The sequence below is a fragment of the Perognathus longimembris genome, chromosome 9, assembly GCF_023159225.1.
Source record: "Perognathus longimembris pacificus isolate PPM17 chromosome 9, ASM2315922v1, whole genome shotgun sequence".
NCBI lineage: Eukaryota > Metazoa > Chordata > Mammalia > Rodentia > Heteromyidae > Perognathus > Perognathus longimembris.
The window spans coordinates 39,692,023-39,719,937 of record NC_063169.1 but is presented as its reverse complement, the minus strand read 5'-3'; the positions used below and the strand labels follow the sequence as shown (position 1 = coordinate 39,719,937).

Sequence of the window (27,915 nt, the reverse complement as noted above, 5' to 3'; positions counted from 1 at the left end):
ACTAACCCTAGCCCTAGGGGATAACCCTAGCACTACTCCTAACCAGAACCCTAGACCAAAACCAAAACCAAGCACTAAACATAAACTCAGCCCTCATGCTAACCCTAGCCATATGGTAACCCAAACTCCAATGGTAGGGCTAACTCTAAGGCTAAACATCACTTTAACCCTAACCCTAACACTAGCCCTAACCACAAAATTAGCCTTAAAATTAACCCTAGCTGTAAGGTTTACCCAAGACACAACATGAACCTTAACTCTATCTGTAACAATAGGCCTAACCAGAACTCTAACATTAGCTCTAGCTCTAAACTAAACCCGAGCACTAAACCAAATCCTACTCCTCAAAAACCAAAGCCTAGCCCTACTGTAAACCCTAAAAGTAACTGTAAACATATCTAAAAGTCAAGACCTAATGCTAACCCTAACCCTAAACCTAAACCTAGCTGAAGCCCTAACCAGAAATCTAACCCTAGCCCTTGTCGTCAACCTAACCCTATCACTAAAAGTAAACCTAACCCTATGTCGAACGCGAAATCTAGCCCTAACCTTCACTCTAACCCTAACCATAGCTAAAGTCTAAAAGTAGCCATAAACCTAAGCCTAACCCTAGCAATAGCCTTAATCCAAACCATAGCTATAAAGCTAATCATAACTCAAGACCAAACCCTAACATAGCCCTCACCCTAAACCTAAAACTAACCTGAACCATAACTGTTATCATAGCCCTAAAACTTACCCTAGGACCACCCTAATGCTAACCCTAACTCTATCTCTAATGGTAACCTAAACCTATTACTAGGCACAAATCTAGAGTAAGAGCTAAACCTAGCCCTAACACAAACTCTAACAGTAACACCATGCTTAACCCTAACAGCAGCTTTAAACCTAAGCCTAATCCTAGCACTATCGCCATAGCCTTAAGCCTAAACCTAGCATTAAGCGTAAACCTGACTCTAAAACTATCCCAATACAAGAGCCTAATTCTAACTCTAGCCCTAAACCTAAACCAAGTCCTAGCACTAAACCTAACCCATCACTATTCCTAACCATAGTACCATAGCCCTAACATTACTCCTAACCCTAATGCTAGTCTTAAACCTAGATTAGCAAGGGGCTTAAACCTAGCCCTAAAACTAGCCCTAACCCAAATCCTAGCCATACACCTAACCCTAACCATAGCCCCAAAGCTAATCCGTACGATAAACCTATCCCTAAAGCTAACCTAACCCTAGCCCCAAACAAAAAATAACCAAAATGCTAAGGCTAGCCCTAAAACAAAACCTACCCTAAATCTGACCTTAAACCTACCCCTAACACTAGCCCTAACCCTAGCCCTAGTACTAACACTAACCTAATCCTAACCCTAGACATAAACCGAACCCTAGAAATAACCATCATTTTAGCCCAAGCAATAAACATAACCCTAGCTCGAACCCTCGCCCGAACTCTAGAGCAAAACACAAACCTTATCTTGATCATAGCCTTAACTCTAAGCCTAACCCCAAACCTAACCAAAAAGCTAACACCAGACATAACCCCAACCCTAATCATAGCCCTAACTCTGATCATAGCACTAAACCTAAACCTAACCCAAAACATAGGACTAACTCTAACACTAAGCCAATCCCTAAAGCTAACCCTAATCCTAATTAAAGCCCTAACCGAATCCTAAACCTAATCCTGGTCCTATCCATACTACTAAATCTAGTCCTAGAGTCAACGCTAAAAATAACCCTAGACCTTGGGCTAATGACTTACAAAGAGACTTCTCTGATGAGAAAATGAGAATGGCCAAGAGACATATGAAAAAGTGCTCTACATCACTGGCCATAAAGGAAATGCAAATAAAAACAACATTGAGATTCCATCTCATCCCAGTAAGAATGTCATATATCAAGAAAACTAACAATAACAATTGTTGGAGGGGATATGGCCAAAAGGGAACACTACTTCATTGTTGGTGGCAATGTAAACTGGTCCAGCCACTCTGGCAAGCAGTATGGAGATTCCTCAGAAGGCTAAACATAGAACTCCCCTATGACCCAGCAGGCCCACTTTTGGGTATCTATCCAAAAAACCACAAACAAAATCACAGTAAAGCCACCAGCACAACAATGTTCATCACAGCACAATTTGTCATAGCTAGAATCTGGAGCCAACCCAGATGCCCCTCAGTAGACGAATGGATCAGGAAAATGTGGTACATATACACAATAAAATTTTATGCCTCTATCAGAAAGAATGACATTGCCCCATTTGTAAGGAAATGGAAGGACTTGGAAAAAATTATACTAAGTGAAGTGAGCCAGACCTAAAGAAACATGGACTTTATGGTCTCACTTATTGGGAATAATTAGCACAGGTTTAGGCAAGTCACAGCAGAGGATCACAAGAGCCCAATAGCTATACCCTTATGATCACATAAGATGATGCTAAGTGAAATGAACTCCATGTTATGGAAACAATTGTTATATCACAGTTGTAACTACTTTCAATGTTCCATGTGTATCTGTAGCTCCTATTATTGATGATGTTCTTGTGTCAACTTCCTGTCACTGTATCTACACTATCTCTGTAATCTTATCTGAGTATATTGGAAACCGTGTATACTGGTATTAGATCTAGGAAATTGGAAGGGAATACCAAAATTGAGAGACACAAGGTAAAAAAAGACGAACAACTAAAAAAGCAATACTTGCAAAACTGTTTGGTGTAAGTGAACTGAATACCTCATGGGGGAGAAAAAGGGGGAGGAGAGAGGGGGAAATGAGGGACGAAGTAACAAACAGTACAAGAAATGTATCCAATGCCTAATGTATGGAAATGTAACCTCTCCTTACATCAGTTTGATAATAAAAATTTGAAAAAAAATTACCCTAGACCTAACCCTAACACTAGCTCTAACCCTATTCCTAAACCTAACCCTAATATTAAACCAAGACCTAAACCTAAATCTAAGCCAAAAAGTAGCCCTAAACTTAACCCTAAACATAGCCCTAACCATAGCAATAACAGAAAGCCAAACAATAGCCATAGACCCAACCCTAACTCTAAACCAAACACTAAACCTAAACATAGCCATATCCATGACCCTAGTCCTAAACCTGCCCTATGCCTAATATTAGCCCTATCCTTAATCCTAATTCTAACCCTAACCCGATTGATAGCACTAATTTGAACCCAAACACAAAACCAAGACTCAACTTCAAATTTAACTATAACCCTAACATCATCATTAAAACTAACCCAAACAACAACCAAACCCTAACCCTAACCAAGCCTCAACCAACCGTAAATCAACCCACACGCCGCAACCTAAGCCTAACCTTGACCCAAAATCAAACCAGTGCTATAAGCAAGATTCTAACCCTGGCCTTAACCCTTAACTTAACCCTAAACCCAGGGCTAAACCTAACCCTAGACCTAAAACAAAACCTAGCCCAAACCCTAACACTAGTCCTAAACCGGACCATTAACCTAGGCATAGTCCTATCTCTAACGTAAATGTGCAGGCTCAACGTAATCCTACCCCAATTACAAACCCTAGTACTTACCCTAATCGTAACTCTAACTTAGCCATAACCCTAATACAAGCCCAAGATTAGCCTGAAAAATAATTCTGAACCAAACATAATACAAAGCCGAGCCCCAACACTAACCCAAACCAAAATTATAGGCCGAAACCTTGCCTAAAACAGAAAAATGGCCCAATTAAAAACCTAACCTTAGTCCAAACCCAAAACCCAAGCCCATAAGTTAATCCTAACCCAAGCATTAACTCGAATTCTAACGCCTAATGTTAACCCTAAACCTGACTCTATCACCCCTAACTGTAATTTGAGTCCTAAACATAACCCTAGCCCTAATCCTCACTGTACCATAATCCAAACCGTAACAATAATCTTAGCAATAACCCTAACCCTAACCCTAGCCCTCACCATAGCCCTAATTGTAAACCTAACTCTGGCCATCATCCTAAACCTAATTTTAAACTGACTCTAACCCTAACCATAAACCTAGCCCTAACCCTAACCCTAGGACTAATCTTAAACCTAACCCTAGCCTTAACCCTCTCCCTAACCCTAGACCTAATCATAACCCTAGTAGTCGACCTAATTCTAACCCCAAACCTTGCCCTAAACCTAACCGTAACCCTACCCCAACCCCTAACACTAACCATAGTCTTAAGGATAACCCTAACCTTAACACTTGATCTTATCATAGCCCTAACACTAACCCTGTGGGGAACGCCCCAGGGGAGCTAGCAGCTATCAGGGGAGAGCCACATATACTCGGAACTCTGCTGCAAACAGCAGAGTCACTACATGCTCTTGTGCAAACCCAATGGACAGTAAGGCATGAGTTGGCTCCGCCCCAAGCCTGCACATTCTGGAAAGTCCCTAGGCAAAAGAGTCCCTAAGTAAAGGTGTCTGTTACCTATTGACTGTTGATTACATCATATACTGGGTGATTCGCCTATATAGTCTTTGAAACTGAGCAATGAACTAGACCTGTACCTCGAATCTGGTCTCAGAAATCTGTCCCGCCTGGGCCTCCTCTTCTTCTGTGACTCCATCTCCACTTGTCTCCCCAAGGCACTGGCCAGCAGCTACTGCAGCAGCTGCAGCAATTGGCGCCAGAACAGGGACGCATGTAAGCAATTCGCGCGCATGCACGTAAGCAGGTAAGTGAACCACTCCAAGCGACATGGGAAACACTAACTCACAAAGAAAGGAAAGCCAGATTCGTGTTCTCAAAGGGATCTTGGAGAGTAGGCATATTCAATTTTCTGATAAGCAACTGGATACGTTATATGATACTGTTTTGGATCTTTGCCCCTGGATCCTTGCGATGGAGGTTTGGGACAATTCCACTTGGGAACGAGTGGCCCATCCGGCCCAAAGGGGTGACCATATTAAAAACTTGCCCCCTGATTTCTTTCCCGTTGTGTCTGCCATTATCAGCTGCCTCCAAGGCATCCCCGCAGCAGTCCCTGCAAATGCCACCACTACAGCTGTAAGCACTCCTGCCCCATGGGGTAGATAAAGGCGCAGAGGCCACTACAGCCATGGATCCCCCTGTCCGTCAGAGTGAGAACAACTCTGCCCCTGTAGATAAAGGCGCGGAGACCCCTTTATTTGAAGACGACTACACGACTGTTGGCAGCGCCGAGGCTAGCAGGTGGCTTTACCCCCCTCTTCCCAGTCCCAAAATAGAGGATATTACTCTTCCCCTTTATTTGGGGACCTTCCCAAGGCTCTCCCTTCAATTCCCACTGCTCCTTGTGGGCCCCCTCTCTGGGATGAACCAAGGCCTACAGTCATTTCCATGGCCTACCTGAATTGTATGGACATGACACTCTGGGGCTGTGTTGCTTTTCCTGTAATTGTTGCTCCTCAGGAAAATGGGGGAAATGCCCCACCTCATGGGAGCCCTTGTTCCCCTCTGTCCCTAGGTAGCAACCATGGTAATGGACAATAAAAAATGATCCTAGTCATAGACTATAGAAATAACCATAATAGTAGTAGAAATGCCATGGTAGCTGTTGGGTTGGTTTGCTTATGATTAAGTACTGGATTGTTCTGGCCCGCTCATGCTTGCTTAGTGGTAATGGGAAAATATGGTGGCAGTTGTTAAAATAAAGTTGGTACTAGGTCAGCCTGACCAAAATTTCTGCTTCTGTAAATGGCTTGCTTAACCCATTTGTGACTTGCTCTACCCCCTGCATTGTGTGACCACCTGCTGTCAGTTCCTGAGTAGGCATCTGAGTAACACAAAATCCTCCAGAGGTAAGATTCTGTCTGTCTGTTGTGGAGCTCCAGGTGTAGCCCACTAGGGAGAAAGTGGATGCAGTACAGATCCCAAGGCCGGAGTGGATGCAGGGACACCCCATCCCTTCACTGGGAGACCAAACAAGAAGAACTGGAAGTCCTCTTGAGTGGTCATTGCAGGAATTTTTGAGTGTGTTGTATGTATTGTCAATTTTATTTATTATCTAGAAAAGGGCTGTTGTAGAGAATTATCCTATGTATGAGTTATGTACTAAAAAAATTGGTTCCTCGTTTCTGTGTATGGTCGTGTCTGTGTTTGTCTTTGCTTTTGCTTTTGCTTACAGCGTTTGTAATCAAACTTACTTTACAGGAGGACATGGGACAAACAGCATCTGCCGAGGAATTTCCCCTAAACTTGGTCTGGCAACATTTTAAGGACCAAAACCTTGACAAGCTGGTGGTAGTGTCTGATACTGTCCTATTTCTGTGGGCTAGTTTGTCTCTTCTCTCCCTAGTGCCAAGCAGGGCATCTGGGTTCTTTGAAGCCTCTGGTGGGTGGCATCAGCAGGCTGATTGCTGGGGGATGGAAATCTCTACAGGGGAGGATTCCCCTGAGACTTTTCAGGGCCCCATAATCTTTCCATCACTCTGGTGTCCAGCTTGTTGATGCTGGACATGCCATCCAAGGCATAAAGTCTGTTTCTCTGTCCTGTTTTGTCATGATTGGTTCTGTCTTTGAGGTTGGTACCAATTTTAAATATAAAATTTTGTTTCTCATGTTTTTATTGTTCATTTGCACACCTTTGGGGGAAAATCAGAGTCTGCAATGTGTTGTGTCCCCTTCTGCAAGAAGGCAGTTGGGAAAGTGCAGGCTGCTGAGGACCTCTTTCAAACAGCTGGCTAATCTTAGTCTCAGAGTAAGTTAAAATTGTAAATGTGCTCCTGGCTAAAATAGGCAAACTACAGTCAGGCTGGTGGGCTAAGAGATCAGCTTCAGGTAACCACCTTCTTCCCCCAACTCAAAAGGTAAATTGATAATTTAATAATGCTCTAGTCAAAATTGGGCTAAAGACTAGAGTTGAGTACTGGGTGGGCTCCGTTTAGCTCCAGGGGACCCCCACCCAGCTTTCTTCCGAAAAAAAGTATTTGAGGTACTAAAATTCCTTGTTCAAACAAGAAAGCTTTGGAAAAATGAGGCCCTGCTAAAGTTCTTTGTTAAAAAAAGTTTTATCTTTAATCTTGGCAAGAGTACAATTGGCAAAAATATCTCTTGCCATACAAAAATGTATGGCCCAATGTTTATTTTATGTGCTTTAAGATCTCTTTGCAAAAGTACATGTGTATACATATAAATACAAACATATTCAAGATTAAAACTGTCATCATGATGTAAAAATGTGTGAGCTTAAGTTTAAACTCCAAAAAGGTCATGAGATTTAGACATTTTCAAAAGTCTCAAAGGATTATTGCATAGTTCAAAAAACAGTTAAAAGATATCTAAGGATTTTTTAATTTGCAGTTTTAAAAGTCTGGTATCTTAATGCATAAGGTTGTTTACAATGTAATCAAGTTATCAGGCTTAGCAAAAGGTATTAAGAACTTAAATTTTATTACTGTTAAAGTTTGGGACTAAATGTTAGAAATTTGGATATTAATGTTTGATTAAAGAACTGCTCGCGTTTCTCATTCAGAGATCACTAGAAAAAGACAAGAAAAACTTAGTACAAGCCTGTGTGCCTATCCTCAGGAGTGAGGGGTGATCTGGCAAAGGTGCAGCTTGGGCCGTCCAGCCATGATGGGACAGGCCCTGGGGGGAGTCCATGTATGATGTGACAGGCCCTGGGGGGAGTCCGCGCATGGTGGAAAAAGGGTAAGCTGGCACAGACAGTTCATCAAGCCCCAAGGAATAGGATGGGTATATGCCCGTTCTGTAGGAAGGGCAAATGGAGGTTTATTCTGGGACAGTTGATAACCATTTTCCCCAGCATAAGCTTTTTTTCATTTGCCCATGATGCCAGTGTCCCTACAATGGCCTTTAAAAACATGGCCTATAGCCAATGCTGCAGTGGATTTCACTGATTCCTCAAAGAGGGTATTTGGATATGCTTTATAGATTCCCCTTCACTGCAAATTTTTTGGCAAGACTACGAGGGATTGGTACAACTCGGGGAGTTTTTAGCCACTTTAGCCCTGCTGCATGATTGCCCGGATCCTCTTAACCTTTTTGGGGACAACCAATATGCTATAAATATTTCCAAATCCCTACCATTTTCTTTTTTAAAACCCACGTCAGGCCCATTACACGTGGCCATACAACAGCTTAAAATTCTTTTAGAACTCCATGGTCAACCCCTGTACTTACAACATATACAGTCTCACCTTAATCTATCAAGAAGTAACGAGGAGATCAATCAGTTGGTCTCCTCATTTCTTGCCTCTCCTATAGAGCAAGCCCGTGCCCTTCACTCCCGCTTTCACAATTCCTCGGACTCCCTTCATCATTTGATTCTAGGACTCACAAAACAGATCTGTAAACACCCTTTGCGCATGTGTTCCTATTGTTGCCACTGGGGCTGTTAACCCCTGCGGTCTTAAACCCAATGCACTTTGGCAGGTGGATGTTACAAATGTCCTAAGTTTTGGTAGACTAAAGTTTGTTCATGTTTGTGTTGACACCTTTTCCTCACTTGTCTTTGCGGTGGTCTACCCTAAAGAAAATGCACGCATGGCTATTGCCTCATTAAAACAGGCAGTGCTAGTTATGGGAGTTCCATTCTCCTTCAAGACAGGTAATGGTCCCGCCTACTCAAGCTCTTTTTTCCACCTTTTGTGCGGACATCAAGCACACAACTGGTATCCCCGTTAACCCTCAAGGACAGGGCATTGTTGAGCACACACATGCTACCCTTAAAATCAATTAAAGAGGGGACCACCAGTAGGGGTACATGGGCAGCCTCAGGATAGCCTAGTAGAAGCATTATTTACATTAAAGTTTTTAACCTTTGATGACCAGGGCCTTTCCCCCTCCCACAAACATTGGGGCGCGAGGTTGCTGCGTCCCACACCCCTGCCTCTTTTCTGCTAGAAGGATTTGGTCTCTGGCACCTGGCAGGACCCTGCACCTTTATTAACTATGGAAGAGGTTTTGCTTGTATATTTCCAGAAGGAGCTGACAAACCAGAGTGGGTTCCTTCCAGATATGTCTGACCACCCACCCCAGGAAGGGACGAGCCTGTTAATGGAGCCAATGAGGAAGAAAATGCAAAAAAATGACCCCGGAGCAAGTACAAGGAGATGGAACTTGTCTTGTTTCACACCATCAGAAGGCTTCTTTACCCTATGTAAAACCTCCATTACGGCCTCAAATAATACCTACTATGCCCCACACCCTGACGGGTTGTGGGCCTGCTCTTTTGGCCTCACCCCCTGCGTGTTTGGGACCGTGCTTAATTGGAGTCCAGCCTTTTGCCTACTTGTACAATTGTTTCTCTGTATTGCCTATGTTACAGAAGAAAAGATGGATGTGTCCTTTTCTAATCGCCTTTGATCAAGGAGAGCCATAGGTGCTGTGGGAGTACTTGTCTCCTCACTGGTGGGAATTGGACTTGTAGGAAGCATAGGGGTCAGCAAAACTGTCTATGTATTACAGGACAAGAATTATAAACATCTGAAGGAGGCTATCAACACTGATCTCAAAGACATAGAAGCCTCCATCTCCCACCTGGATAAAGCATTGGACTCCCTTTCTGAGGTGGCCCTACAAAATCACAGGGCCTGGACCTCTTGCTTTTACAGCAGGGAGGACTTTGCTTGGCATTAGGTGAACAATGTTGCTTTTATTCTAACCATTCTGGAGTCATCAGAGATTCCATGGCTCAATTGCTGAAGCTCATTTGTGAAAGGGAATTACATGACCAACAACGCTCTCCAAGGTACAAGTCTTGGTTTGATTGGTCCCCTTGGCTTACCAGCCTTATTTCTGCATTAATGGGATATTTATTAATTATTTTTTGGCTTTAATGATAGGATCTTGTGTTAAAAATAGATTTATAAGGTTCATTAACACTTGCCTAGAGACAATACAGCTAGTGTATATTTGTGCCCAGTATTAATGTCTTGATGAGATAAGACCAGGTCGTAAGTAACTAAAAAGTGTAACATACTGCAGGTTTTAAAACTACAGACCTAAATGGTCAGATGTGATTTTATATATTCAATACCATGCATATACTAAAAAATCCTCCAGATAAACTGACTCACCATTTTTGCTCAGACCCAGATCCATCATGTCTCAGAAGGTGAAATACAGAGTCCAGTGAGTCTCCTGATTACATGAGGTACCTAGCGGAATAGCTTAATTATCCATGGCTGAGGTTGGCCAGTACTTTACTTGTAGCCTTAATTTCTAAAACCTACACTAATCCCATCTTCCACAGTCTGGGAATGAGAAGCCACCATCTACTCAATTGCTCAAACCTGAATTCTCAAGTCATCAACCATAGCTCTTGCCTCTTGGTCTTCCTCTGTCTTTAACAGAAAATTGTCATCAGTAGATCTAATTGTAGAGTTAGGAATCTGTGTTTCCATATCAACTATTCTGGGTCCAACAACCCAGAATCTCTTATCTGAATACTTTACTAGCCTCTTAGCGATTCTTTATTTGTTTGGGCTTCTTCTTAGTATCCATGCTTCAGCCAAAGTGATATTTCTTTCTTTCTTTACTTACTTATTCAGCTATTCTATCAGTATGGGGACTTCAACTGAGGACCTAGTTCTTGCTAGGCAGATACTCTACTCTTGACTCACACCTCCAGCCTTGTCTTGCAACATAGTTAAAAAATATTTCTTTGTTCATTTTTTTTTACAGCACCAGGAGATGAACTCAAAGCCTTGTGTTCTTGATCATTCTCTACAACTCAAGTCACATCTACAACCCAGGTTTTTACTGGTCAACCGGAGTCTTATGGTCTTTTTGCCCCAATCTAGTTTTAAGCCTTGATCTACTAGGTCTCAGCTTCCATGGTAGTTAGAACTCAGAGGTTTGAATCACAGTACCCATATAGATCTTTATGCTAATACACATTTGTAATACAAGTGGAATCCATTGTATACTTTGAACAAAATCATGCTTTTCTGGGTGCTGGTTAATTTTAAGGTAGGGTCTCAAGGCAGAGAATGTGGTTTAGTGGTAGAGTGCTTGCCTAACATGCACTAAGCCCTGGATTCGATTCCTCAGTACCATATAAACAACAAATGCAGAACTGGCACTGTGGTGCAAATGGTAAAGTGCTAGCCTTGAGTAAAAATGCTCAGGGATATAACCTAGACCCTGAGTTCAAACACCAGGAGCAGCCAAAGATAAAGAAATAAATATAAACAATAAATGGTCTCTCTTCTTGTCTATGTGTGCCACCAGATTGGGAGTCACTGAGTTTTGACTTATTCTTGTAGTTGCAATGACAGGCACATGGCCACAGGCCAAGCTCCTATCTGATGAGATAGAATCTTCATGATTTGTCTGCCTCTGAAGGTCTTTAACCAAATCCCTCCTCTTTGGATTCTCCAAGATTGGGAGGATTACAGGTGTGTGCCACTGGTGCCTGGTAATTTTGAAGATGTTAAAATTCTGTCTCAGTTTCTATCACTGCCCTCTCCACACCTCTCACTCACTTAATGGCTTTGGATTATACTTGGGATAAACACAAAACCTTGACAGGACCTATGAAACACTGCAGTGAAAGAGCCTATCTACCTCTAGACTTTTCTCATCACTTTCCTCTTTGCCTTCTTCAGCTACATTCTCTGTGCTCTGACCTGTCCGTAAACTCCATATAGTTTATACCACTCAATTTAGTCTTTTGTTTTTGTGCCAGTATTGGGACTTGAACTCTAGTTCAACTATTAAGTCAGTATTGGGGCTTGCTTTCACTTGAGTTTTTCATTCAAAGCTAGCATTCCACCACTTGAGCTACACCTCTACTTCTGGCTAGAGAAAGTGGAGTCTAATATTTTTTCAGCTGAGGCTAACATTGAACTGTAATCTACATATCTCAGCCTCTTATTAGCTAGCATTACATGCATGAACCACCAGGGCCCAGCCAATTTAATATTTAGTTGTTGCTACTTTACATTATTATCTGTAGCTTTTATGTAACAGAGTCAGCTGAATTTCCTATAACTTAGAAACTCAGGCTTATTTTTTATTTTAATCTCTAGATGGCGCTGGGACCAATGTTTATGTAAGCTCAGTGGAAGTCTGATCTCTAGGTCATGTGCTCATTAGCATTGTAGAAAAGGGAAAAAGAGCCAATTCCATGAGTTTTATAAAAGAGAGCTCTCTTCAAAAAACTTTGGTCACTACAATAACTACTGAATTAGAATTTTTCAAAATATTTCTGTTTGGTTTTGATTTTCTTACTGCATATTATTTGTGTATTTATTTTCATTTTGACTGTTGGTTGACACAGGATTTTATTATGTAACTCAGGCCCAAGGCTGATCATTTGATACCATCCATGATTTCAAACCTCATGACACGGGTCCTGCATTTGTTTATACAGAAAGTATCACTTCATTCCTGTTGTATTTGCGTTCACTGTTCTTCATGTCTTGAAAGCCATTTTCATTATTTAGTGAATATTAAATAAATAATGGGTTTTATTATGACATTTTCATGAATGTACCCAGTGTAGACTGCTCATTGCTCCACCTGTCTCTCTGTGGCCAACCTGAGTTACTGTTTCCAATTCCCCAGTAGTTTACTATCTACTTTTTTTGTTGTTTGTTTGTTTGTTTGTTTGTTTGCAGTTTTTGGGCTTGGACTCAGGGCCTGAGGGCTGTCCCTGGCTTCTTTTTGCTCAACATAAACACTCTACCTCTTGAGCCACAGCGCCAATTTCCAGCTTTTTCTGTTTATGTGGTGCTGAGGAATTGATCCCAGGGCTTAATGTATGCCAAAGAAGCACTCTTCCCCTAAGCCACATTCCCAGGCTGTCACCTACTCTTATGTATCTTTTTCTTTTTTAAAATGTATCTCCTTCTTCTCCTCCTCCTCCTGCATTTTTTTCATTCTTCCGGTCTTAGAGCTGGAAGTCCGGACGTGGGCACCATCCCTAGGCTTATGTTGCTCAAGGTTACTGCTCTATCACTTAAGCCACAGCTCTACTTGGAGCTTTTGGTTGATTAATTGGACATAAGAGTCATGGATTTTCCTGCCCAATCTGGCTTTAAAACAGGAATCACAGGGCTGGGAATGTGCTTAGTGGTAGAGTGCTTGCCTACCATGCATGAAGCCCTAGGTTCAATTCTGCAGCACCACAGGAAAAGCTGGAAGTTGTGCTGTGGCTCAAGTGGCAGAGTGCTAGCCTTGAGCAAAAGGAAGCCAGGTACAATGCTCAGGCCCTGAGTCCAAGCCCCAGGACTGACAAAAAACAAACAAAAAAACAAACCCAGGAGTAACAGATCTTGGCCTCTTGTGTAGCTAGGTTTATAGGCTTGATAAACTGCCATCTAGCGTTATATCTGTCTTTAAATAAAATCAATCTCAATTTCCCAAAGTAGACAAAACACGGTAGGTTGTATCTGAGTCTGGATTACTTAAGGAAACACAATGTTTACCAATTCAATCCATTATACTGAAAATGATGTGAATTACATATTTATGGATTTTAACAGTCATAAAGATTTAAATATAGAGTAAATATAGAGTAAAATTAGTACCGCTAATGTAACCTCCTATGAATTTTGAAAAACACAGACACTAAACAGAAGTGAAGGACAACTATTTTCTCAGGAGGGTCTCCTTCAGTATGAATATCAGCATATTTTCATCTAATTCCAACAGTCATGAATCTACACTGAACCAGAACTGAACTTCAGTGGATAAGAAACCATTCAGATGGGACTATTTCCGGTGTGGGCCAGGGCAGGCTGGAGCTCGTCTCCTTGGGACTCACCTGGCCCTAAACTGCTTGCCTAGCGGTTTGTCCTGAGGCAGGGAGGCTTTTCTGAAAGTGTGTGTACTAGCACCTGTGACCACAGGCCTCAGCTCCACTGCAGTTGGGCACCCCGGATCCAGGTGCTCACTGCTTGCTGACGCTGGCTGCTCTGTGTCTGGGCAAAGCATTGGGAAAAGGCCCTGGAAGAAGTGGCATTGTGGCTCAAACTGTAGAGTGCTAGCTTTGAGCAAAAGAAGCTAAGGGACATGGCACAGACCCTGAATTCAAGCCCCAGGATTGTTAAAACACACACACACACACACACACACACACACACATATACACACATATATGTATATATGTGTGTGTGTTTCGGATTCCTCTGATGCCTGGCCAAAGCTCCATCACAACATCAAAAAAGCACTTACTAAATCCTGTAAAGCCTCTCATTTAGTCAGGAATTTAGAATCCTAATGTTTAGGACTGACCAGGATTTTTATTTTCTGAATACCTCCATATGGACTCCCTGCTAGACCTTTATATGAAGCCTAGAGTTGGAGCATCTGGAAAATTCACCAAAGGCCTTTTCATCTCTTCAGAACACCCTCATTCTAGCTTCTGCTTACTGTACACAATCTTAAATTCTTTCTACTTTGTACACAAGAAAGGAAAAGAATACCCTAGCAAAGGGAATGCTAGAATAAAGAACAGGACCAGACTAGGGCCACAGCTCATCTAAGATGCTTGGTGATACTGCCCCAGGTTGAACCCATGCTTTCAATATTGAATCACAGTGGTCCTTCCCACCACAGAAGCTAGTAATGTATTCTAGGGACAACCTGTTCAATTACTGAGACCTCAGCAGGTCTTAGGTGTCCTAAGTCATAGAGCACATGACATTTTTTCCATAATAATCATATTACAGAATACCAAACCCTTCTCCTGGACAAGCTCTCTATCTGCTCGGTTCTCAATGCAACTATCTTATTTCCAGTCCTCCAACAGCCACTGCTGCTTAGACCACTCACATGGAGAAACACTCAAACAGTCCAGTACAGTGAGACGTGAACTACCAGGTGTTCCTCACACCTCTTTATACTTTGGGTGTGGAGGGCAGTGGCTTAGCACTTGAGGAGAAATTTCATAAGCTAGGCTGTAGTGTTTACCACACACGTCATAGAAACTTCCAGTATCTCAGCCCACAAGGCAGTGTGGCTTTACCTTACTTAAGACCCACAATACTCAATTCAAGAGGCTAAAGCTTTATGCAAACTCAAAACACATGTAGCATGTCTTATGTACAGTTTTCTCAGGGGTCTCCAATTTGACATTTTCCCTTCACACTATATCATGTATCCTCTACATCCTGTGTGTTCTCTTTGCTTATCCATGGAATGGGCACCACTGCGTGGGTCACAATGACACCCATTCTCAGAATCCATAGCCAAGAAGGCAGACCAGGTAGCCACAAGGCTTCATACTCCTACATTGAACTTCCATACACCTGTAGCCAGTCACCTGCTCTACCCTATTTTCAATATCCTAAGCCCTGATTACAACCCCTAGGTAACCACACACTCACTCCCCTATCCCTGGGGGCAATGTGGAAGATACTGCAGATGCTCCTGCAAGTAAAATAGCATGCTGCATAACAACAATCTAGACACCCATAAGGTCAGCAACAATTCCTTACATACAAAGAAGAAACTATTAAAACCCCTATAACAAGATATTAATTCTGATTTTTTGGATTATCTCCTATCTCAGACTTAGCACTGCTCTGTATAGAATTAAATTAACCCTTGGGGGCAACTGTGATCCATTCCTCACTGCTCACACACCAATTAGGAGTAACCCTCCATGTGAAGGGTAGTAAAAGATGTCACATTCCTGCTCCTCCCTCCTCCAGTGCGATAAGTATGTCTAAACATCGACTCCTTTACTGGATGGATAGAGACCTTGCCTGCCACCTCTGAAGAGTCAGCTGAAGTAACCAGAGTCCTACTATAATCTATCATTTCCCAGCTCTGGGCTCCTCATTTCCCTGACCAGTGACTGAGTGAGCCTTCACTTCAAAAATCACCCAGCAGAAGGAGAATATCTTAAGAAATTCCAGGCAGAATGAAACTCAAAAGTGGTACCTAAAAGTTTAGATAGAAAATTCCCATCCTCATAAAAAGACAGCTTACCAAGCTCTGTAGGGAACCCCATCATGATGGAGGAAAGTGATTTCCACTGCCTCTCACTACTACCCTCAGAATCCCTCTTTTCCTCATCTCCTTGAACTGAGATTGAGATGTCATGACCACAAATAAATATCCTAGCATCTCCCTTCCCTGGGCTCCCACCTGCCTACTACTGACCTCACTCACTTGTTTCTCAGGAGATATTCAGAACAAATCTCCCAACCTGCTGGCTCTTCTTCTGAAACATCTTCTTCAACCTGAAGATTGATTGCTTCTATAGGACCTCTGAGGACAAAACATGAAAACAGAAGCAAAACAGTTCTTCAGCCCCTTTCAAGCAATTCTAATATCTCCGTAGTGACAAAACTGCTGAGAATTCCTTCTTGACTTGGGCCTTAAGATTTCTGTTCCCCTCCCCTACTTGATACCCATACACTGACACAAACTCACTTTGCCTAGGACCTCCCTGTGTTCAGGAGACCGTTGCCTGATCCTCAGAGGAAACCCAGGTGGGACCAATATCATTACAAGACTTTGAGGATTAAATGGAGGAAACATTCATGTCCCGACTAATCTACAACATAGTCTATGGCCAGGCCACCTTTCCCGTGATGTTTATTGCATGAAGCTGAAACTCAGATCATCTCTGTGTGAAAAATATCTCATCACCAGACACATTCTCTCTAGTCTGTACATCACTCAAATTCTGTCTGTACAAAGACTTATTTCAAACTGTGTGCCATTTTAATGAAATCTTTCCAATGTTCTCATCTCTCAGTAACTCAAACCTGGCCAAGACATACTCCTTTTGTCAAACAGAGAGAACCTTCTCTATTTACAGATAGAGTCATTTTACCACTGACTGGAAATATAATTGTATTCAACTACCATTCCTTGCTCCTGAGGGCCTATTCCCAACCCTCTCCTCATCTGACTGTCCCTATGAAAATACAGTTTATTTTACCAGTCCTTAAGGATGTGTCAAAAATTTAAGTTATACAGGAATCAAAACAAATCAGAATCAATATAGAACAGTACCACAAGAGGGTATCAGGCTAACCTTCATACAGCTGAATCACTAACAACTCACCAGGGAAAGGGCTATTTCACAAAGACTGGAGCATCAAGCTCAAATGTTTTCATGTGTGGCCATTTTTTCTGCCCCTGTCTAGAAATGCCTTTGAACTCTATTTTATTCCAGACTTATGCATCCTATTTTTAATCCAATTATTCAAAACTTTGGACATTCTATACAAATGCCAACTGTAACCTAACCTTCTAGAACAGGACCCACCTACCTCATTTATCCTAACCTGGTCTTCTCTCAAGAATGGCCATAGGGAGGAGAGAGAAGATGGCACTAACACAATAGGAAGGCACCCCATTCCCACAAATGAGAAATCCTCACTGGCAGAGACCCAAAACCAGACATAGAGCTCATCACAAGGTGACAAAGAAACTAGAGCTCCCTCCCTCCCCCTCCCCACCCCAAGGGAACAGAAGAGCCCCATATCTTGTGGCTCTAGGACCCTACAGCTCCTGGGAGAAAACAGGAGCTAGTAGTGGGCAGAGTAACTCTCAACAAGTGGCCAGGGAGACACATTAGGCCAATGTTGCCCAAAAGCCCAGCTCGTGAGCCTGAAAGTGTGTGTTCTAGCCCCCCAGCAGGGACATGGTGGGCATCTGACCTCTGCTTCAGGTGCTTGGGTTTACACGGACTTTTTGAACAACAGTCACACATGCGCTTGTGTGCAATAACCAGCTCAGCAGGGTCAAGTGGGTCCGAGCACATGGCCCTCTCACAGCAGAGGTGAAGAGAGGCCATGGGCACCAACCCATTCCCAGACACTTGAACCTGCTTGGTTCCACGCATACCGCCATACCCCAGAATCATGAGAGGGCACAAGCCTCCAACAATCCAGGGCAGCATTCCCCCACCCCAAAAGAAGCAAGGGATCCCACAGGCACGCGCCCCCCAGAGGGCTCGCATGGGTCAGCATTTTAGCCCTCCAGCAGGAAGGTCCCATATCCACTCACCCATAGGAGTGCACAGTTGTGCAAGCTGACCCTCAAAGGCAACACCCGCTCTGATAGGCGCTCCCCACACATGTGGTAGGCCCCCCCTCACTGGCAACACCTGCTCTGACAGGGAAATCCACACGGGTGGGAGAGCCACCCCTCATCAGTAACACTCACTCTAAGAGGCAAGCACTCTTGACCCACAGCAACTAGAGGGGAAAAACACAAAAGAGAGAAAAGTCTCCATGCCATGCTGAATCAGCGATCCGCGAACCCCCAACCAGGGTTCACAAGACTCGGCACTACATGGCAGAAGGGCATGGACCTGTAGAGAAAGCAACAGAACAAACCCACCCCTAACTGTGGCAAGGGTAACCGCGTTGGCTCCAACCGAGATGGTCACACTCACCCATAGGCCAGTAAGGTTCAACACCAGAACTCAGGACACAAACAAGTGTCCACTGGTGGACCAGTGGGAAAACAGCACAAAACCATGCCAAGGGCACCACCTACAGGCCCCTGAAAGGAAGAGCAGGAGGGAATCAAGAATCCATAACTTCTTCATCCCAGATGCATAAATCACAAAGAAATATCACAAATTTTATGAAAGGTCAAGCCAACTTGCCAGCTCCAAAAAACAGTACGACCGAAAGGAGTTGGAGAATAAAAAACACTGGAGGCTAAAATAGCAGAAATGATCGAGAGCCTCAGGAATGAATTCAAAAATCAATTCCAGGAATTTAGAATGGAATTCTCGAAGGATCTTCAGGAAGTCAAGAAAGAAATGAAAGCAAAAATAGATACAGTCCACTCCTCATTTAAAGAAGACCTTAGCATCCTGAGAAACGAAATGCATGAAAAAATGGAATCAAAATAAACTCATTAAAAGAAGAAATTACGGGCTGGGGATATGGCCCAGTGGCAAGAGAGCTTGTCTCGTATACATGAGGCCCTGGGTTCGATTCCCCAGCACCACATATACAGAAAACGGCCACAAGTGGCGCTGTGGCTCAAGTGGCAGAGTGCTAGCCTTGAGCTAAAGGAAGCCAGGGACAGTGCTCAGGCCCTGAGTCCAAGGCCCAGGACTGGCCAAAAAAAAAAAAAGAAGAAATTACCACAATGAGAGCTGATCTGGCAACCATAAACAGCTCACTTGCCTCACTGTAAACCACACTCGAAGCCACATCACAAAGAATTGATCATCTTGAATCTCAAGTCTGTGTTTTGGATGATGGTTCAGCTGATAAGGACCAGAAGATTATCGCACTGCAAGAAACTGTCAAACTCCAGGGCAGACTAATCCAGGAGATAGTGGACAGGGAGAAGAGATATAATCTGCCTATAATTGGAATAGATGAAGAAGAGGAGTATCAGAGGAGAGGAATACAATACATATTCAATAGAATTATTACAGAGAATTTCCCCAGTCTCAAAATGGAAAACCTCACCCAAATAACAGAAGCATATAGAACACATAGCCGACCAGACCCTAGAAGAAACACCCCCAGACACATCATAGTCAAGGCTTCAGATTTTAACAAGGAACATATTCTGAATGTAGTGAAAACAAAGAAAGAACTATACTTCAACGGAAAAAAGATCAGACTCATGGCAGACCTCTCCACACAAACTTACAATGCATGAATAGCCTGGAAGCACAACATCCAACTCCTGAAGGCCAACAACTGCCAACCCAGATTTAGATACCCAGAAAAATTATAATTTACTTTTGAGGGAAAAACCAAATCTTTCCATAGCAAAGAGAAACGAAAGGAATATGTGAACAAAAACCCAGCCTTACAGAGAATCCTAAGAGGAGAAAAACACCCAACAGAAAATGTACAGGACCTCCAAACAGAAATAGAAAGAAATTACAATAGCCAGAGCCCAATAGGAAAAACAGCTCAATAGAGACAAGTAAGAAAGGAAAGGAAAGAAGCAAAACAGCCTAACAGGAAAATGGAAGGGGAAAAACCACACCTAGGCATGACCTCTTTAAATATAAATGGATTGGACTCTCCAATAAAAAAGAAAAGATTGGCAGAGTGGATTCACAGACTAAATATAGCTATCTATTGTCTTCAAGAGACCCATCTTACAGCAAAGGACAAAAACAGGCTCCGAATGAAAGGATGGAGCAAGATCTTCCAAGCAAATGTGCCTACCAAAACAGGGGTAGCCATCCTGATTTCAGACAAGCTAGACTTCTCATCAAAATCAGTTCAAAAAGATAAAGAAGGACACTTCATATTTATACAAGGAAAAATCCAGAAACAAGACATCACCGTGATAAATTTATACTCACCAAACAAAAGAGGCTCTAAATATGTCCAACAAATTCTTTCAGAACTACAAAACAAGATAGACCCAAATACAATCATAGTGGGAAATTTTTAATACTGCACTCTATCCAAGAGACAGATACAACACACAGAGGATTAGCAAGGGAGCCGAAGACCTAAGTAACACCATATCCCATATGCATCTGACAGATCTGTACAGAGTTTTTCACCCTACAAAGACTCAATACACATTCTTCTCAGCAGCCCATGGAACATACTCCAAAATAATTCATATCATAGTCCACACAAAGAACTCAGCAAATACAAAAATATTGACATTATCCTATGTATTCCATCTGATCACAGTGGAATCAAGGTAGCCCTCAATAACAAAGGATACCACAGAAACTACGCAAATACGTGGAGGTTAAACTCATCACTGTTATCTAACATTTGGGTCACAGAGAAAATTAAGGATGAAATTAAGAGTTCATAGTGACAATGAAAATGAAATTGCATCACAAAGAAACCTATGGGATACAGAAAAGGCAGTGCTGAGGGGCAAGATCATTGCCCTTAGCGCACACATTAAGAGAATGGAATCAGAACAGGTAAATAACAACATGATGCAGTTAAAACGAATGGAGAAACAAGAAAAAATTAAATCTAAAACTACTAGGAGAAGAGAGATGACAAAGATTAAAGAAGATATAAACCTAAATGGGAATAAAAACGCCATCCAACAAATAAAACTAAAAGCTGGTTCTTTGAGAAAATAAATAAAATTGACAGACCCCTTGCAAGACTTACAAAAAAAAAAGAAGAGAAGAGACTCATATCCGTAAGATCAGGAACTCCACAGGAAAAATTACAACAAATACACAGGATATTCAAACAATTATAAGGAACTATTTCCAGAACCTTTACTCACTAAAGAAAGTACATTTTACAGAAATGGATCAATCCTTAGAGAAGTATAAACTGCCCAAACTGAACCAAGAAGAAATAAATTAACGAAGTAAACCAATAATCAAAAGTGAGATATAGGATGTAATCAAGAGGGGCGTGAGCGGGGACGCGTGGTTGCCAGGGAGAAAAGAAAGACGCTCCAGTTTCTGGGTCAGGCGCTGCTGCTCCCGCCTTCCTCAGGCTTGGCCATGGCAAGCGGCAGCGGTGCCGGGGCGGCAGCTGCGGCGAACCTGAATGCAGTGAGGGATACCATGACGTTCTTCTTGAGATTTCAAGAATTTTGAATACTGGCTTAGATATGGAAACCCTGTCTATTTGTGTACGGCTTTGTGAACAAGGAATTAACCCAGAAGCCTTATCATCAGTTATTAAAGAACTTCGCAAGGCTACTGAAAATATGACAAGCTGATTTTCTGGAGAAATTCTGATGAGATTTCAGCTCTTGAAGATAATTTGAAGATTACAATGTAGTCAAAAATGTCCAGTTAGATTACTACATGAAGCTGTGTAGCAATTTTTTTCCTTCTTAAAAGAATTATAGAACCATAGCTTTATAAATCATTGGAAAGTTGCTTACATGATGAACTATCATATGTGTTCATATCACATCTTATTAACTTGTTTTAATGGTCTCTCTGCTTTGGCATTGCTATGTTCATATTTATGTATTCCTTATTTATAGCTCTGATAGCTTTAATTTTCTAAGCAATCTGTCTATCAGATGTGCACATCTGCTGTGCCTGTTTGTAGTGGAACCCATCTCTAGTAATGTGTAGTAGTTACGACTTGTTGACATTTCCATTATAAACTTTAATTTTGAATTGTTTATGCATAATAACTGGATTTATGTTTTGTCAAGCTGAAAGTTGACATGATTTCAGCCACCTCTTGTGAGTTTTGATTTATACTCTTTATGTGTTAGCCAGTCTTGTTTTTAAAAATCAGAGCATAGAAGACATTTCTTGTAATCTGTAATTAAACAGAGAATATTTAGTTTTATAAACAGTTGATAATAGTGTGAATCAGATCTTTTTTTTTTTTTTTTTTTTTTTTTTGGCCAGTCCTGGGCCTTGGACTCAGGGCCTGAGCACTGTCCCTGGCTTCTTCCCGCTCAAGGCTAGCACTCTGCCACGTGAGCCACAGCGCCGCTTCTGGCCGTTTTTTCTGTATATGTGGTGCTGGGGAATCGAACCTAGGGCCTCGTGTATCCGAGGCAGGCACTCTTGCCACTAGGCTATATCCCCAGCCCGAATCAGATCATTTTTGCATTGAGCAAAGTATAAAACGTCTAGACACTTAGATTTTTAGAAGCAATATAAGTGTTTAACTTAGTATTTGCAATTTGAATAATTTAAAATGAATGAGAATATTAGTTGGAGATATTTTTCTTTCCAAGTTTTATACTCTACAAAGGCCTACAGAATTATGTATTAAATAAAAAATATCCAATATGCAAAATTCCTTTTTACTTTTATTGTTAGAAAAGTAATTGGAATGCTTACCTAATAAATCTTGAGTAGTTATTTAACAAATCACTACATAGGTGATGTGTTTAGCAGTTATATATTTCCTAAAGGATGGTTTGAAGTCATTAAAAAAATAATAAAGTGTGTATCAGGAATTTTAAGTATGGTTTTCTAGAATAATTTTCTGTGTTGTCATTTTTACCCTTTAAGTTTTAATTCAGCAGAGGATGGTTAAAAAAAAATTTCTAGGAAATTGAAGATATTATTGGTTCTGCTCCTGTAGCAGAATCTCAGTGGAATTGTTTTGCAAGGCTAACATGGATTTAATATGATTATTATTTTTATTTAGCTTTTTTAGATACCATTTAAATGATGGTACAAGTATTCCTTCTTCCATGGCATGTTTCTTTGTTCAAATACATGGAAGTGGTTTTAGTAAGATTTATTGATTTCACCTTTTTTTTTGGCCAGTTCAGGGCCATGAACTCAGGGCCTGAGCACTGTCCCTGGCTTCTTTTTGCTCAAGGCTAACACTCTGCCACTTGAGCCACAGCGCCACTTCTGGACGTTTTCTATATATGTGGTGCTGAGGAATCGAACCCAGGGCTTCGTGTGTATGAAGCAATCACTCTTGCCACTGGGCCATATTCCCAGCCCAGATCTACTGATTTTTAAATAACTATTTTCTGTTTTTAAAAACAAAAATGCTATTTTGTCTGGGCACAGTGGTACAAGCCTGTAGTTCCATTTACTCAGCAGGCTGAGATACAAAAATCACGAGTCTGAAGCTGCCTTTACTACATAGTGAGAACCTACCTGAAAAATAACACATAATCTCAGCTTTTAACCATTTTTTTTTGCCAAACAAGATGGAAAATCATAGAACTTTTGATATGTTTTATTGATAATAACCATTTCAAATACTGCACTACATGTTACTGATACAAAGAGAATACTTTTCTCAAACTCCTAAATTTGTTTGTACTTGTAGGCCATGAGAATTGATAGGCATATTTATGATTTTGTAGATTATTTCTGTATGAAACAAAGTAGGAAAATATATTGAGAATGGATTGTTTATAGAAGACTTCTTATATTGTGTCACATTTCTTAAATATAAACATATTTTTAATGCATACCTAAGTAATATTTAAGAAACCAACAAAACCATATAATTGAAATGTCATGCATGTTGTCAGTGACAGAAATAAAATCATTTTGGTAGTATTGGCAAAAACAAACAAACAAACAAACAAACAAAAAAGATGTAATCAAGAGCCTTCAAACAAAGGAAAGCTCCTTGGCTCCTTGGCTCCTTGCATTCTCTACCTCTAGTCAATTAGGCTTAGTAATGGTAACCCTAGGTATTAATCAACCGAATCTGTCGTTCCTCCATATCTGTGCACATGCGCTCTTCAAAGACATACTATTTATATGTTCCGGTTCAATCATCCACAGTCTAAACGATGAGCAAGGTATTCGAAAAATAGGAGGAATCACCTCATGCCTCCCCTTAACAACATCCACACTAATTGTAGTCAGTCTAGCTCTAACTGGCACACCCTTCCTTACCGGATTTTACTCAAAACACCTAATCATTGAAGGTATATATATATATATATATATATATATATATATATATATATATATATACATATATATGTATATATATATACATATATGTATATATATATATATTACACTAATGCCTGAGCTTTAACTCTAACCCTCATCGCGACCTCCTTTACAGATATTTATAGTTCATAAATTATTTTCTTCATCTTAATAGGACACCCCTGATTCTCACTAATTAATTCTATTAATGAGAATAACCCAAATATTAATCCTATCAAATGCCTTCTAATAGGAAACATTTTTGCTGGTTTTTTATTTTCCAGCCTTATTAGTCTCACTCACACCCAAGCTATAATTATACCTACCACAATTAAATTGACGGCCCTAACAGTAACTATTCTAGGGTTTATTACTGCAATAGAACTAAACATAATACCATCTCACTTTAAAATATACCCAAAATCATATTCATTCAATTTCTCCAACTCACTAGGGTTCTTTTCAACTATAACTCATCATCTCATTCCTAAACTGGCCCCTTAATTCAGCTAAAAACTAGCCACATCCATCCTTGGCTCCATGTGAACTGAAAAAAGTATGACAAAAACTTTATCCTCTATTTACATATCTGCCTCCAGCTCAGTATCCAATCACAAAGGTCTATTAAAGATTAATTTCTCATCCTTCATTTTATCTACTGTACTCATAATTATTAATTAAACACCCAAGTAATTTCAATAATAATATATACAGCCATAAACAGAGTTCAACCACCAACTACCATAATTCAACTACCATAACTATAAATAGCGGCTATCACAATTGAATCTTCTCAGACTAATAATACTTTATCTTCACCAAATGCTATCATATTATCCAGATCATATAATCCACCAAAACTTTCCAACCCTTCACAATGCAATACAGTGATGACTAAAACAACTTTTTTTTTTTTTGGCCAGTCCTGGGCCTTGGACTCAGGGCCTGAGCACTGTCCCTGGCTTCTTTTTGCTAGCACTCTGCCACTTGAGCCACAGCGCCGCTTCTGGCCGTTTTCTGTATATGTGGTGCTGGGGAATCGAACCCAGGGCCTTGTGTATCCGAGGCAGGCACTCTTGCCACTAGGCCATATCCCCAGCCCCTAAAACAACTTCTAATAAGATCCTAGATAATAATAAAAAATCATAATCATAAATTTGAGCCTCATGTTTCAGGATATTCATCAGTTGCTATAGCAGTTGTGTAACCAAACACCACTAACATTCCTCCCAAGTAAATTAAAAATACCATTATACCCACATAAGAACTACCATTTAAAACCATTAAACCACACCCTACAGCCCCACTAACAATTAACCCAACATCAGCAAAAATAGGTGAAGGCTTAACAGCCACCCCAAGAAAACCTAAAACCATTAAAATTAAAGTTAAATAAAGTAAATTTGTCATAATTTTTACATGGACTTAAACCATGACCCATGACATGAAAAATCATCGTTGTTAATTCAGCTATAAAAATTATATATAATGACAATCATACGCAAATCCCATCCTCTTATAAAAATAGTAAATCATGCTTTTATTGACCTTCCAGCCCCTTCAAACATCTCAGGATGGTGAAACTTTGGATCCCTTATTGGAGTATGCCTAATTCTCCAAATTTCCATAGGCCTATTTCTAGCCATACACTATACATCTGACACACTCACAGCATTTTCTTCAGTAGCGAGATGTTAATTATGGGTGATTAATTCGATTTATACACACTAATGGAGCATCTTTATTTCTTATTTGCCTTTATCTACATATCAGCCAAGGAATCTACTAGGGCTCTTACCTCTGTAAAGAAACCTGAAATACTGGAATTATCCTTCTATTCCTAGTAATAGCTATAGCTTTCATAGGATATGTTCTTGCATGAGGACAAATATCACTTTGAGGGGCCACCGTAATTACCAGTACTATCAGCAATCCCTTATATCGGCTCAGATTTAGTTGAATGAATTTGAGAGGGATTTTCAGTTGATAAAGCTACATTAACTTGTTTCTTCGCTTTCCATTTTATCCTACACTAACCTATGTTCTATTCCTAATAAATTAGGTGGAGTAATTGCCCTAGTCCTTTCTATCCTAGTCCTAGACTTATTTCCACTCCTTCAGACAGCTAACCAGTGTGGACTAATATTCCAACCTATTAGCCAAATTCTATTTTGAATCCTAGTATCAGGCCTATTTATTCTAACCTGAATTGGAGGTCCACCAGTAGAACCACCATTCATCATCATTGGCCAATTTGCATCTATTCACTATTTTTCTATTATCTTACTCCTGCTCCCAATCACCGGATTAATAGAAAATAAAATACTTAAATGAAGACTGCTTTAATAGTATAAAATTATATAGACCTTGTAAACCTAAGATGAAGATCTTCTTAAAGCACCAGGGAAAGAACACAATCCTACCTCCAACCCCCAAAGCTGGAATTCTTAATTAGACTATTCCCTGTATTGGGAGACTTAATAACTTTTAAACTGTTATGTCAGGCTTAGCCATAACCTTTGCCAAAACTTATTTTCCACAAAAAGGCCTATGCATACTATGATTAATCGTCCATAAACCATAACATGTTGTTCCACATATAATTAACATACACCATGCTTATAAGCATGTGATAACACCCCCAAAAAGTACATTTACATCTTATGTTTTATTCACATTACATGACTTACAATACAAATATTGTCCAGTTCTTAAAGTCAATGCTTGTCAATAATAATCTCATTTCCACATTAGTCCATCCTATTTCGTTAGTCCTTGAACACATAGATAGCCCCTGCTATTTTGTGTCCCTTAATCTACCATCCTCCGTGAAACCATCAACACCCCCCCCCCACACTCGGCCTACCCTTCTTGCTGCGGGCCCATGAACCTTGGGGGTAGCTATTGTGAAACTATACCTGGCATCTGGTTCTTACCTCATGGCCATAAAATTAAGATTGCCCACACATTCCCCTTCAATAAGACATCTCGATGGATTAGTTACTAATCAGCCCATGGTCAACATAACTGCTCTGTCATACCCCTGGTATTTTTTTATTTTCGGTATTCTGTGACTCAGCTAAGCCGTCAAGGCATGGATGCAGCCAATTGATCTGTAGCTGGACTTCTCGACTAATATTCTTCAGCCTCATAATATTAAGCTTAGACCATATTAATTAATACTTTGGGACATAAAAATTTTAAATACTAAAAAAATACTCTAATTCACATTACCCCAGAATAATTATTATTTCCACTCTTAGGAGATTAGCGCTTTATTAACACCTATTCTCCTAAATATTAATAATTACCAACCCTAATATAGCCCTAATCTGAATGAAAGTCTGACTAAGTTATACTGACATAGGGTTGGTAAACTTCGTGCCAGCCACCGTGATCATACGAATGACGCAAGTAAATAACCCAAGGATATTTTACCTAGTTCAAACACTAAAACTATACCCAAACTGGGATTAGATACCTCAATATGTATAGTTGTAAACATTAATAGGTTTAAAACAGGCCTGTTCGCCGGAGAACTATGAGGCACAGCTTAAAACTCAAAGGACTTGGTGGAGATTATATCGATCTAGAGGAGCCTGTTCTGTAATCGATAAACCCCGATATACCTCACCATTTCTTGCTAATTCAGTCTATATACCGCCATC

At 40.8% G+C, this 27,915-nt stretch overlaps 3 long non-coding RNA genes across 3 annotated transcripts; 1 reads left to right on the top strand and 2 right to left on the bottom strand.

Annotated features, from left to right (window-relative positions):
• Positions 1–20: 20 nt before the first annotated feature.
• On the bottom strand, positions 21–25,934 carry LOC125357223. The gene is made up of 3 exons (XR_007212093.1): positions 25,622–25,934; positions 1,601–1,610; positions 21–35 (listed from the first exon to the last, which is right to left on the bottom strand). It is a non-coding gene; the product is annotated as an uncharacterized LOC125357223 (long non-coding RNA).
• LOC125357222 lies at positions 11,976–25,064 on the bottom strand. The gene is made up of 3 exons (XR_007212092.1): positions 24,912–25,064; positions 14,235–14,237; positions 11,976–11,986 (listed from the first exon to the last, which is right to left on the bottom strand). It is a non-coding gene; the product is annotated as an uncharacterized LOC125357222 (long non-coding RNA).
• Positions 12,030–27,915, top strand: LOC125357224. Its single transcript, XR_007212094.1, has 3 exons — positions 12,030–12,041; positions 12,946–12,951; positions 27,800–27,915. It is a non-coding gene; the product is annotated as an uncharacterized LOC125357224 (long non-coding RNA).